At 36.6% G+C, this 10,152-nt stretch overlaps 1 non-coding gene across 1 annotated transcript; it reads left to right on the top strand.

Annotated features, from left to right (window-relative positions):
• The first annotated feature begins 4,970 nt into the window (after positions 1 to 4,970).
• Positions 4,971 to 5,073, top strand: LOC132651764 (U6 spliceosomal RNA). Its single transcript, XR_009589329.1, has one exon. It is a non-coding gene; the product is annotated as a U6 spliceosomal RNA (small nuclear RNA).
• The last annotated feature ends 5,079 nt before the right edge of the window (positions 5,074 to 10,152 follow it).

The following is a 10,152-nucleotide window of genomic DNA, read 5'->3' as shown; positions in this document are numbered from 1 at the left end:
CTGGTCCTGGGGTTTACATTTAAAATTGGGCCTTCAGAACAGTGAAATGTTTCAGTGTTATACACCTAGCACACAAGAGCAGATGTGTTTCAAACTGTGGTCTTCCAGACAAAACCTCTAAATGTAGTGTTAGGACCAGGACAGTGGGGCCGCCTGAGCTCATGGAGTCTGAAGTAGGTGGGTAACCACTACTTCATGACTAGGATTCTCTGCAACATAATGAGTTTCTACAAAGCATGCCTTACAAAGTCCAACTCTGCCCTCCATTAGCGGAATCATTTCTCCATGTTAAAAGTCAGTGTAAAAGATTTCAACATATTGTTTTTATTGATTATGTAGGAATTTCATTTAACATACATTACACTCCTTTTCCATTGTTCCCAGGTTCAAATTCCTACCCATGTGTCACACTAATTTTTTTCTTTTCTTTAAAATACATCAATTGAAGTCTACATTTTTATATACTCATTGGAACATGATCAGAGTTTCAGTGCCAAGTCCCTTAAAGAAAAATGAGTTCAACCTTGCTGTACACTGGCACACCCCCAAGGAGAAGCCATCAGTCCAGAAGAGCTCTATACTTCATCACCTTTATCACAGTTTTTTATGTGATTATTTCTTTACAATGTAGCTCCTCTCCTGCCACCTCCCTCTTCTCCTTCCATTCCCACCCACCCTCCTTCTACCCCTATACCCTTTCTCTAGTTCCCAGATAGGGGAGGACCTCCTCACCCCTCTATCTCAACATAGCTTATCAGGTATCACCAATGCTGACTGCATCAGCTTCCTCTGTGGCCAGCTTCTCAGGACATTTTTTCTCCTTGTGTCATCAATTCCCTCTGCTTAGGACCCTCTCTGTGCCTCCTCTCCTGCAGGCTTAGCAGAGAACTGAGGGAATATAGAATTTCAGAGGAAAATCCCATTTAGCGATGGGTGTTTTAAGGTCTCTCTCCGCATAATATCAAAATATAGGTCTCTGTATAGAATCCCATTGGATGAAGTAGAAAGCATCTCTGTGGATAGAAAGACATGACACTGATCTATCAGTTGAGGGCAGAGAGCAACATAATTTATTAACAACAGCCTTGGTTGCTTGAAAAATCTGTAGGATACCCTGGCCCAACAACTCAATTAACTGACACCTAGCGAAAGACTTACTTGTTCACAATAGATGGCTCTTGAACTTTTTCACACACAGTTAGGCACCTCATAATAAGTGAATACATACCATATTTGTGTTTCTGCATTTTAGTAACTTCATCCAGGATGATTTTTCCTAGTTCCAACCATTTGCCTGAAAATATCATGATCTCATTTTCTTAGCTGAATAATACTCCATTATGGAAATAGTACACATTTTTCCCAAAGTAATTTGACAGTGCTGTTCTTTAGTCCTTGGAAGTTGTTGTGACTTTAATCATTGTATTTAATAACAAATTATCAGGATAACTATGTTTTTTTTAGCCAAGAAGTCCCTCCATCTTCTTCCTCTTCCTGGTAATTTGAATTTCAAATCCCCTTGAAACTCATCTTTTAACATGTTTAGTCCCCAGTGAGGAAATGTCTGGGAAGGGTGAGGTGTATGGCCTTATTAGATAATATAATTCCTTTTCTTTCCCTAATTTCTATTTCAGCCATTTTTGTCTTTTGTATACAAGAGGGTTACTGATTTTTTAAATAAATTTTGGATCCAGTCATTTTCCAAGGGTGTTTATCAGCTGTAGGAGTTCCCAAAAAAAATTTTGGGGGTCAGTCAGCTATCATATCATCTGGAAAAGTGATACTATGACTTTTTAATTCCAAATTTGTATTCCCTTGATCTCCTTCAATTGTCTTTTTGCTCTAGCCAGGACTTCCAGAACTATGTTGAATAGATATGGAGAGAGTGGGCAGCCTTGCCTTGTACCTGATTTCAGTAGAATTGCTTTCAGTTTCTCTCAGTTTAGTTTTATATTGGCTATATGTTTGCTGTATATTGCCTTTAGTATATTTAGATATGTACTTTGTATCACTGATCTCTCCAATACTTTAAATATGAAGAGATACTGGATTTTGTCAAATGCTTTTTCAGCATCTAAGTAGATTATCATGAGTTTTTTTTCTTTCATTTTTTTTTTAATATGGTAGATCACATTGATGGGTTTCTGTATACTTAACCACCTCTGCATACCTGGGATAAAGCCTACTTGGTCATAGTGGATGATATCTTTGATATGTTCTTATATTTGTTCAAAGATATAAATACCCTGGTATATCCCTAACCAAGCAAGTCAAAACTTATAAATGAAAAACAATCAACACTCTGAAGAAAGAATTAGATGATATCTGAAGATTAAAAATCTCCCATGGTCATGGGTTGGCAGGATTATTATTGAAATAATGGCCACTAAACCAAAAGCAATCTACAGATACAGTGTAATTCCCATCTAATTACCAACAGAATTCTTTAAATACCTTAAAAGAAAAATGCTCAACTTCCTATCAAAAAACAAGAAGGCCAGAATTGCTAACACAATGTTCTACAACTAAAGGTCTTCTGGCAGTAGATCAATCCCAGATCTTAAGCTGTTCTATCAAGAAACAGTAATAAAAACTGCATAGTAGTGGCATAGAAACAGAAGGGTGGATCCATGGAACAGAACAGAAGAACCAGAAATGAACACACACACTTATGGACATCTGATCTTTGACAAAGATGCCAAAAACATACAATGCAAAAAAGATAGTATCTTCAACAAATGGTGGTTGTCTAACTGGATATTTACATGTAGAAAAATGCAAATAGATCCATAAATATAAGCCTGCACAAAACTAAAGTCCAAGTAGATCAAAGACCTCAACATAAAACCAGCTCCATTAAATCAGTTAGAAGAAAAAGTGGGGAAGAGCCTTGAACTCATTAGCAGAGGGAACAACTTCCTGAACAGAACACCAACAGCACAGGATCTAAGAGCAACAATTGATAATAGGGAGGTCATGAAAATGAAGATTTTCTGTAAAGCAAAGAACACTGTAATCAAAAGAAAACAAATGTCTATAGATTGGGAAAGAACATTCATCAAGCCTCTATGTGACAGAGGGCTAATATCCAGTACATATAAAGAACAAGGAGGTTAAAAAGCAACAAATCAAATTATCCAATTAAAAAACTGGGAACTGAGCTAAAGAGAGAATACTCCATAGAGGAATATCGAATGTGGCAGAAAAATATTTAAAGAAATGTTCCAGCTCATTAGCCATCAGGGAAATGCAAATCAAAACAACCCTGAGATTTCACCTTACACCCATCAGAATGGCAAAGATCAAAAACTCAAATGACAACATTTGCTGCAGAGATTGTTGACAAAGGGGAGACTTCCTCTCTTGCTAGTGGGGATGTAAACTTGTACATCCTCTCTTGAAATCAATCTGACACTTTATCAGACAATTAGGAATAGCACTGCCTCAAGATTCAGCTATACCACTCTTAGACATATATCCAAAAATGGCTCATGTACACAATAAAGACATTTGCTCAACCATGTTAGTAGCAAATTTATTTGTAATAGCCAGAAACTGGAAACAACCCAGATGGCCCCCGATTGAAGAATGGATAAAGAAATTGTGGTACATCTACATGTTGGAATATTACTCAGCAATATAAAACAAGGAAATCATTAGATTTGCAGGTAAATGGTGGGAACTGGAAAGGATCATCCTGAGTGAGCTATCACAGAAGCAGAAAGACACACATGGTATATACTCTCTCATATAGACATATAATATAGGAAAAACCTGCTAAACTCTGTACACTTAAAAAACTAATCAAGAGGGAGGACTCTGGCTAAAATGCTCAATCCCCACCCTGAAATGCAAAGAAGCTGGACATCAAAAGAACGAGAAAACAGAGAACAAGTTAGGTGCCTGCCATAGAGGGTCTCTGAAAGGCTCTGCCCTGCAGAATTTCAAAGCAGATGATGAGACTTATGACCAACTATTTGGCAGAGTTCATGGAATCTAATGAAAGAAGTAGTAAGTTCTGGAGAGGATAGGCGCTCCACAAGGAAAGCAACAGAACCAAAATATCTGAGCAGAGGGGTCTTTCCTGAAACTCATACACAAATCAAGAATGATGCATGGAATATATAACTTAGAACCTCTGCAAAGATGTAGCCCATTACAGTTCAGTATCCAAGTGGGTACCATAGTAATGGGAACAGGGACTATCTCTGACATGAACAGATTGGCCTCATCTTTGATCACCTCACCCTGATGGGGGAGTAGCCATACCAGGTCACAAGAGAAAGAGAATGTAGCCACTTCAGATGAGATAGATAGACTAGAATCAGAAGGAATGAGAGGAAGTCCTCCCCTATATATGAAGGGGCATGTGTGAAGAAGGGGGAGGGAAGGTTGGATTGGGAGGGAAGGAGTGTTATGGTGGCATACAAAGTAAATAAAGTGTAATTAATAAAAATTAAAATAAAAAATATTAAAAATATAATTCCTTTTAGATTTATATGATGGGAGGGTAGGCTTTGAGATTGTTATGCCAAAGAAAGTGACCAAAGAGAATGGAGTCTCTGTCTCTAGGTCTCTTTCACTTTATATGTTTGTTCCTTTTTGTCTTCACAAATTTCTGAATCTGTCTCTCTAGATTTTTCTCTGTTTCTCTCAATCTCCCTCTCTCTGCCTACCACATATGGTTAAGTATGAAAAACTTTAAGTTTTAGTGAAGGACTACAACAAGATGACTGCTTGCTGATGTGACACAATCAATGGTCTTTTTAAAAACATAAGCAATGTCCCAAATAAATGCTTTTTGTTCAAAGATTTGCCTTGGTCAGGGAGGGTTTTCACAGTAAGTAATTCACTGAATGTGGACATATCTGTGTATTTAACAAATAATAATGGAATCTGTGATAATGTGAAATTCACAAGTCAAGGACATGTGACTTTATTAATGACCATCTGAAGGAATTATGTGGAACTAGCTTTGGCAGCACATATACTGAAATTGTAACAATACAGAGAAGATTAGCATGGTTCATGAACAAGGATGACATGCAAATTCCTGCAGTGTTCTACTTGTTTTGTTGAAATTAAAGACAACAGAAGCAAAGGAAATTGTGGAGAGAAAGAACATAGGGAAGAAAACAGGAACTACAGAGTTAAGCATAATCAATAGACTAAAAGAGATGGAAGAAAGAAACTCAGGTGTGAAAGATACAATGGAAAAATCGAGGTATCTGTCAAATAAAATATTAAAACTAAAAATATCTGACAGAGCATCCAAGAAATTCAAGACTTCATAAAAAGAAAAAAGAAAAAACAAAACAAAACTTTAGGATAATAGAAATAGAGGAAAAAGAAGATTGCCTCTTCCAAGGCCCAGAAAATATTTTCAACAAAATCATGGAAAAAAATTTCCCCAAATTAAAGGAGAGACCAATAAAAATACAAGAGGTATATGGAACACCCAATAAATTAGTCCAGAAAAGAAATTCTTCTGGCAAAAAATTATCAAAATATTAAGTATACTGAACAAAGAAAAAAATACTAAAAGCTGCAAAGGGAAAAGGCCAAGAAACATATAATGCAAACCCATCAAATTCACACCTGACTTCTCAATAGAGACCATGAAAGCCAGAAGGGCCTGGATGAATATCATGCAGGCCCTAAGAGAATACAGATGTCAGCCCAGGCTACTATACCCAGCAAAACTCTCAGTCCTCACAGACAGAGAAAAGAAGATATTCAATGACAAAAACAAATTTCAACAATACCTACACACAAATCCAGCATTACAGAAGACACTAGAAGGAAAAATACAACCCAAGAAAACTAGCTTCGTTCAAGAAAACACAGGAAATAAGTAACCTCACTATAGTAAAACCAAAAGCAACCAAGCACACAAACTACCACAGCCAGCATCAAAACAAAGGCTCTAACAGCCACTTGTCATTAATCTCTTTCAACATCACTGGACTCAATTCTCAATAAAAAGATACAGACTAACAGAATGTATGCATAAACAACACTTGGCAATCTTTTGCATACAAGAAACATACCTAAGTCACAAATATAAACATTACCTGAGGGTAAAGGGCTGGAAGATGGCTTTCCAAGCAAATGGATCCAAGAAGCAAGCAGGAATAGCCATTCTAATATCTGATAAAATAGACTTTAAACCAAATTTAATTAAAAGTGATGGGCACTTCATACTCATCAAGGGAAAATTCCACCAGGAAGACACCACAATCCTGAACATCTATGTTCCAAATACAAGGGCACCCACATATGTAAAAGAAGCATTGATAACACTGAAACCACACATAGATCCCCAAACATTAATACAAGAAGACTTCAACAAAGGACAGGTAAACAAAACAGAAATTAAACAAAGAAATAATGTCTCTAATGGAGGTCATGAATCAAATGAAACTAACAGATATTTAGAGAACCTTACACCCAACACAAAATAATTTACCTTCTCAGCACATTATGAAACCTTCTCCAAAACAGACCATATACTTGGTCACAAAGTGAGCCTCAACAGATATAAGATTGAAATACTCCCATGTGTCTTATCTGATCACCATGAAATAAAGTTAGAACTCAACATGAAGAGAAATAGAAAAAAGCCTCCACACATATGGAAAATTACTACTAAATGAAAGCTGGGTCAGGAAAAAAATAAAGAAATAAATTAAAGTCTTCCTAAAATGAAGATAAAAATAAAAATGATGGCACAATTTACCCAAATTTGTAGGACAGAATGAAAACAGTGCTGAGAGAAAAGTTCATAGCACTAAATGCCTTCAAGAAGAAATTCGAGACAGCTCATTCAAGCAACTTAATGGCTCACCTAAAAACCCTAGAAAAAGTAGAAGCAGACACACCAAAGAGGAGTAGACAGCTTGAAATAATCAAACTCAGTTACTTAGAAACAAATAAAACAATTCAAAGAAACACTGAAACCAAGAACTGGTTCTTTGAGAAAATCAACAAGCTCGACAAACCCTTTGCCATGCTAACTAAAAGGCAAAGAGACACCATCCAAATCAACAAAATCACATGAAAAGGGGGACATAACTACAGACACTGAAGAAATCCAAACAATCATTAGGACTTACTTCAAAAGTCTATATGCCACAAATTTGAAAATCTAAATGAAATGGACAATTTTCTTGATCTATTCTACTTACCAAAGCTGAATCAAGACCAGGTAAATAATTAAATAGTTGTACATCCTCTAAGGAAAAAGAAGTGGTCATCGAAAGTCTCTCATCAAAAAAAAAAAAAAAAAAAAAAAAAAAAACTTAGGACCAGATGTTTTCAGCACAGAATTCTACAAGACCTTCAAGGAAGAGCTAACTCTAGTTCTCTTCAAACTATTCCACAAAATAGAAACAGAAGGAACATTACCAAATTCATTCCATGAAGCCACAGTAACCTTGGTTCTTTAACCTCACAAAGACCCAACAAAGAAAGAGAATTTCAGGCCAATCTCCCTTATAAACATTGATGCAAAAATATTGAACAAAATACTTAGAAACTGAATACAAGAATACATCAAAGATATCATCCACTAGGACCAAGTAGGCTTCAGCCCAGGTATGCAAGTGTGGTTCAATATATGGAAATCCATCAATGTGATCCACCCTATATTAACTGAAAGAAAAAGATCACATGATAATCTCCTTAGATATTGAAAAAGTGTTTGACAACATCTAATACCATTCACGTTTACAGTATTAGAGAGATCAGGGACAGAAGGCACATATCTAAACATAGGAAAGGTATATACAGCAAACTTACAGCCAACATCAAACTGAATGGAGAAAAACTTAAAGCAATCCCACTGAAATCAGGGACAAGACAAGGCTGCCCACTCTCTCCATATCTCTTCAACATAGTTCTGGAACTCCTTGCTAGAGCAATAAGACAGTTGAAGGAGATCAAGGGGATACAACAAAATTCTTTACAGACCTAGAAAGAAAAGTTCTCAACTTCATATGGAATAACAAGAAACCAAGAAATGCTAAAACAATCCTCTACAATAAAAGATCTTCCAGAGGTATCTCCATCTCTGATCTTAAGTTGTACTATACAGCAACAGTTTTAAAAACTGCATGGTACTGGCATAGAAACAGAATGGTGCATCAATGGAACCAAACAGAGGACCTAGAAATAAATCCACACACTTATGGACACCTGATCTTTGACAAAGACGCCAAAACCATACAATGGAAAAAAGATAGCATCTTCAACAAATGGTGCTGGTCCAACTGGATGTCTAAATGTAGAAAAATGCAAATAGATCCATACTTATCATCCTGCACAAAACTAAAGTCCAAGTGGATCTAAGACCTCAGCATAAAACCAGACACCTTAAATCAGTTAGAAGAAAAATTGGGGAAAACCCTAGAACTCATTGGTAGAGGAGACAACTTCCTGAACAAAACACCAAGAGAACAGGCTACATCTAAGAGCAACAATCAGTAAATGGGACCTCATGAAACGGAAAAGCTTCTGTAAAGCAAAGGACACTTTGTAATCAAAAGAAAATGAATGCCTACAGATTGGGAGAGAATCTTCACCAACCCTGGATCTGACAAAGGGCTTATATCCAGTATATATAAAGAACTAAAGAAGCTGAAAAGCAACAAACCAAGTAATCCAATTAAAAAATGGGGAACAGAGCTAAAAAGGGAATTCAAGATAGAGGAATATCAAATGTCAAATAACTCTTAAAGAAATGCTCAACCTCATTAGCCATCAGGGAAATGAAAATCAAAATGACCCTGAGATGTCACCTTACACACATCAGAATGGCCAAGGTCAAAATCTCAAGTGACAGCACATACTGGAGAGGTTGTAGAGAAAGGGGAACTCTCCTCCACTGCTGGTGGGAATGTAAAATTGTACAACCACTCTGGAAATCGATCTGGCACTTTCTCAGATAACTGTTAGGAATAATGCTTCCTCAAGATCCAGCTACACCACCCCAGCATATATTACAAAAGAGGCTCAAGTATACAATAAATACATTTCCTCAACCATGTTTGTAGCAGCTTTATTTGTAATAGCAAGAAGTTGGAAACAACCCAGAAGCCCCTCAAATGAAGAATGGATACAGAAATTGTTGTCCATCTACACAATGGACTCAGCAATGAAAAACAAGGAAATCATGAAATTTTCAGGTAAATGGTAGGACCTGGAAAGGATCATCCTGAGTGAGCTCTACCTGCAGCAGAAAGACACATACGGTATATGCTCACATATGATATAGGATAAACCTACTAAAATCTGTACATCCGTAGAAATTAATCAAGAGGAAGGACTGTGACTAAAATGCTCAATCCCCATCCTGAAAAGCAAAGAGGATGGATATCAGAAGAAGAAGAATTTGTCATTTTCTTATCTGAATAATACTCCATTATGGAAATATTCCACATTTTCCCTGAAGATTGTCAGTCCTATTCTTTAGTCATTGGAAGTTGCTGGGAGTTAGTTATTGTATTGAATGACAAACTTTCAGGATAACAATGTTCTTTTATCCTAATATTCCCTCCATCTTCTACTTTCTGGTGATTTGAATTGCAAAGTCCTCTTGAAGCCCATCTGTTTACATGTGGAGTGCCCAGTGAGGAAATGTCTGGTTAGAGATTGGAGATATTGCCTTGTTAGATAATATAATTTTTCCCCCTAATTTTTTTCTCCACCCTTTTATCTGTTGTATACAGGAGGGATACTTAATTTTTTGTGTTAATTTTTTTATCCAGCCACTTCGGTGAAGGTGTTTGTCAGCTGTAGGAGTTCCCTGGTAGAATTTTTTGGTAACTCAGGTATCATATCATCTGCAAATAGAGATATTTGACTTCTTCCTTTCCTATTTGCATCCCCTTGATATCCTTCAATTGTCTTATTGCTCTAGGAAGGACTTCCAGAACTACGTTGAAGAGATAAAAAGAGAGTGAGCAGCCTTGCCTTGTCCCTGATTTCAGTGAAATTGCTTTAATAGTCTCTCTGTTTAGTTTGATGTTGGCTATAGACTCCGTGTATATTGTCTTTAGTGTATTTAGATATGTACCTTGTATCCCTGATCTCTCCAATACTTTAAATATGGATGAATGATGGATTTTGTAAATTATTTTTCAGAATCTAAGG

Source organism: Meriones unguiculatus, assembly GCF_030254825.1.
Source record: "Meriones unguiculatus strain TT.TT164.6M chromosome Y unlocalized genomic scaffold, Bangor_MerUng_6.1 ChrY_unordered_Scaffold_25, whole genome shotgun sequence".
Taxonomy (NCBI): domain Eukaryota; kingdom Metazoa; phylum Chordata; class Mammalia; order Rodentia; family Muridae; genus Meriones; species Meriones unguiculatus.
The sequence above is the reverse complement of the archived record's forward strand: the minus strand, read 5'-3'. Positions and strand labels throughout refer to the sequence as shown.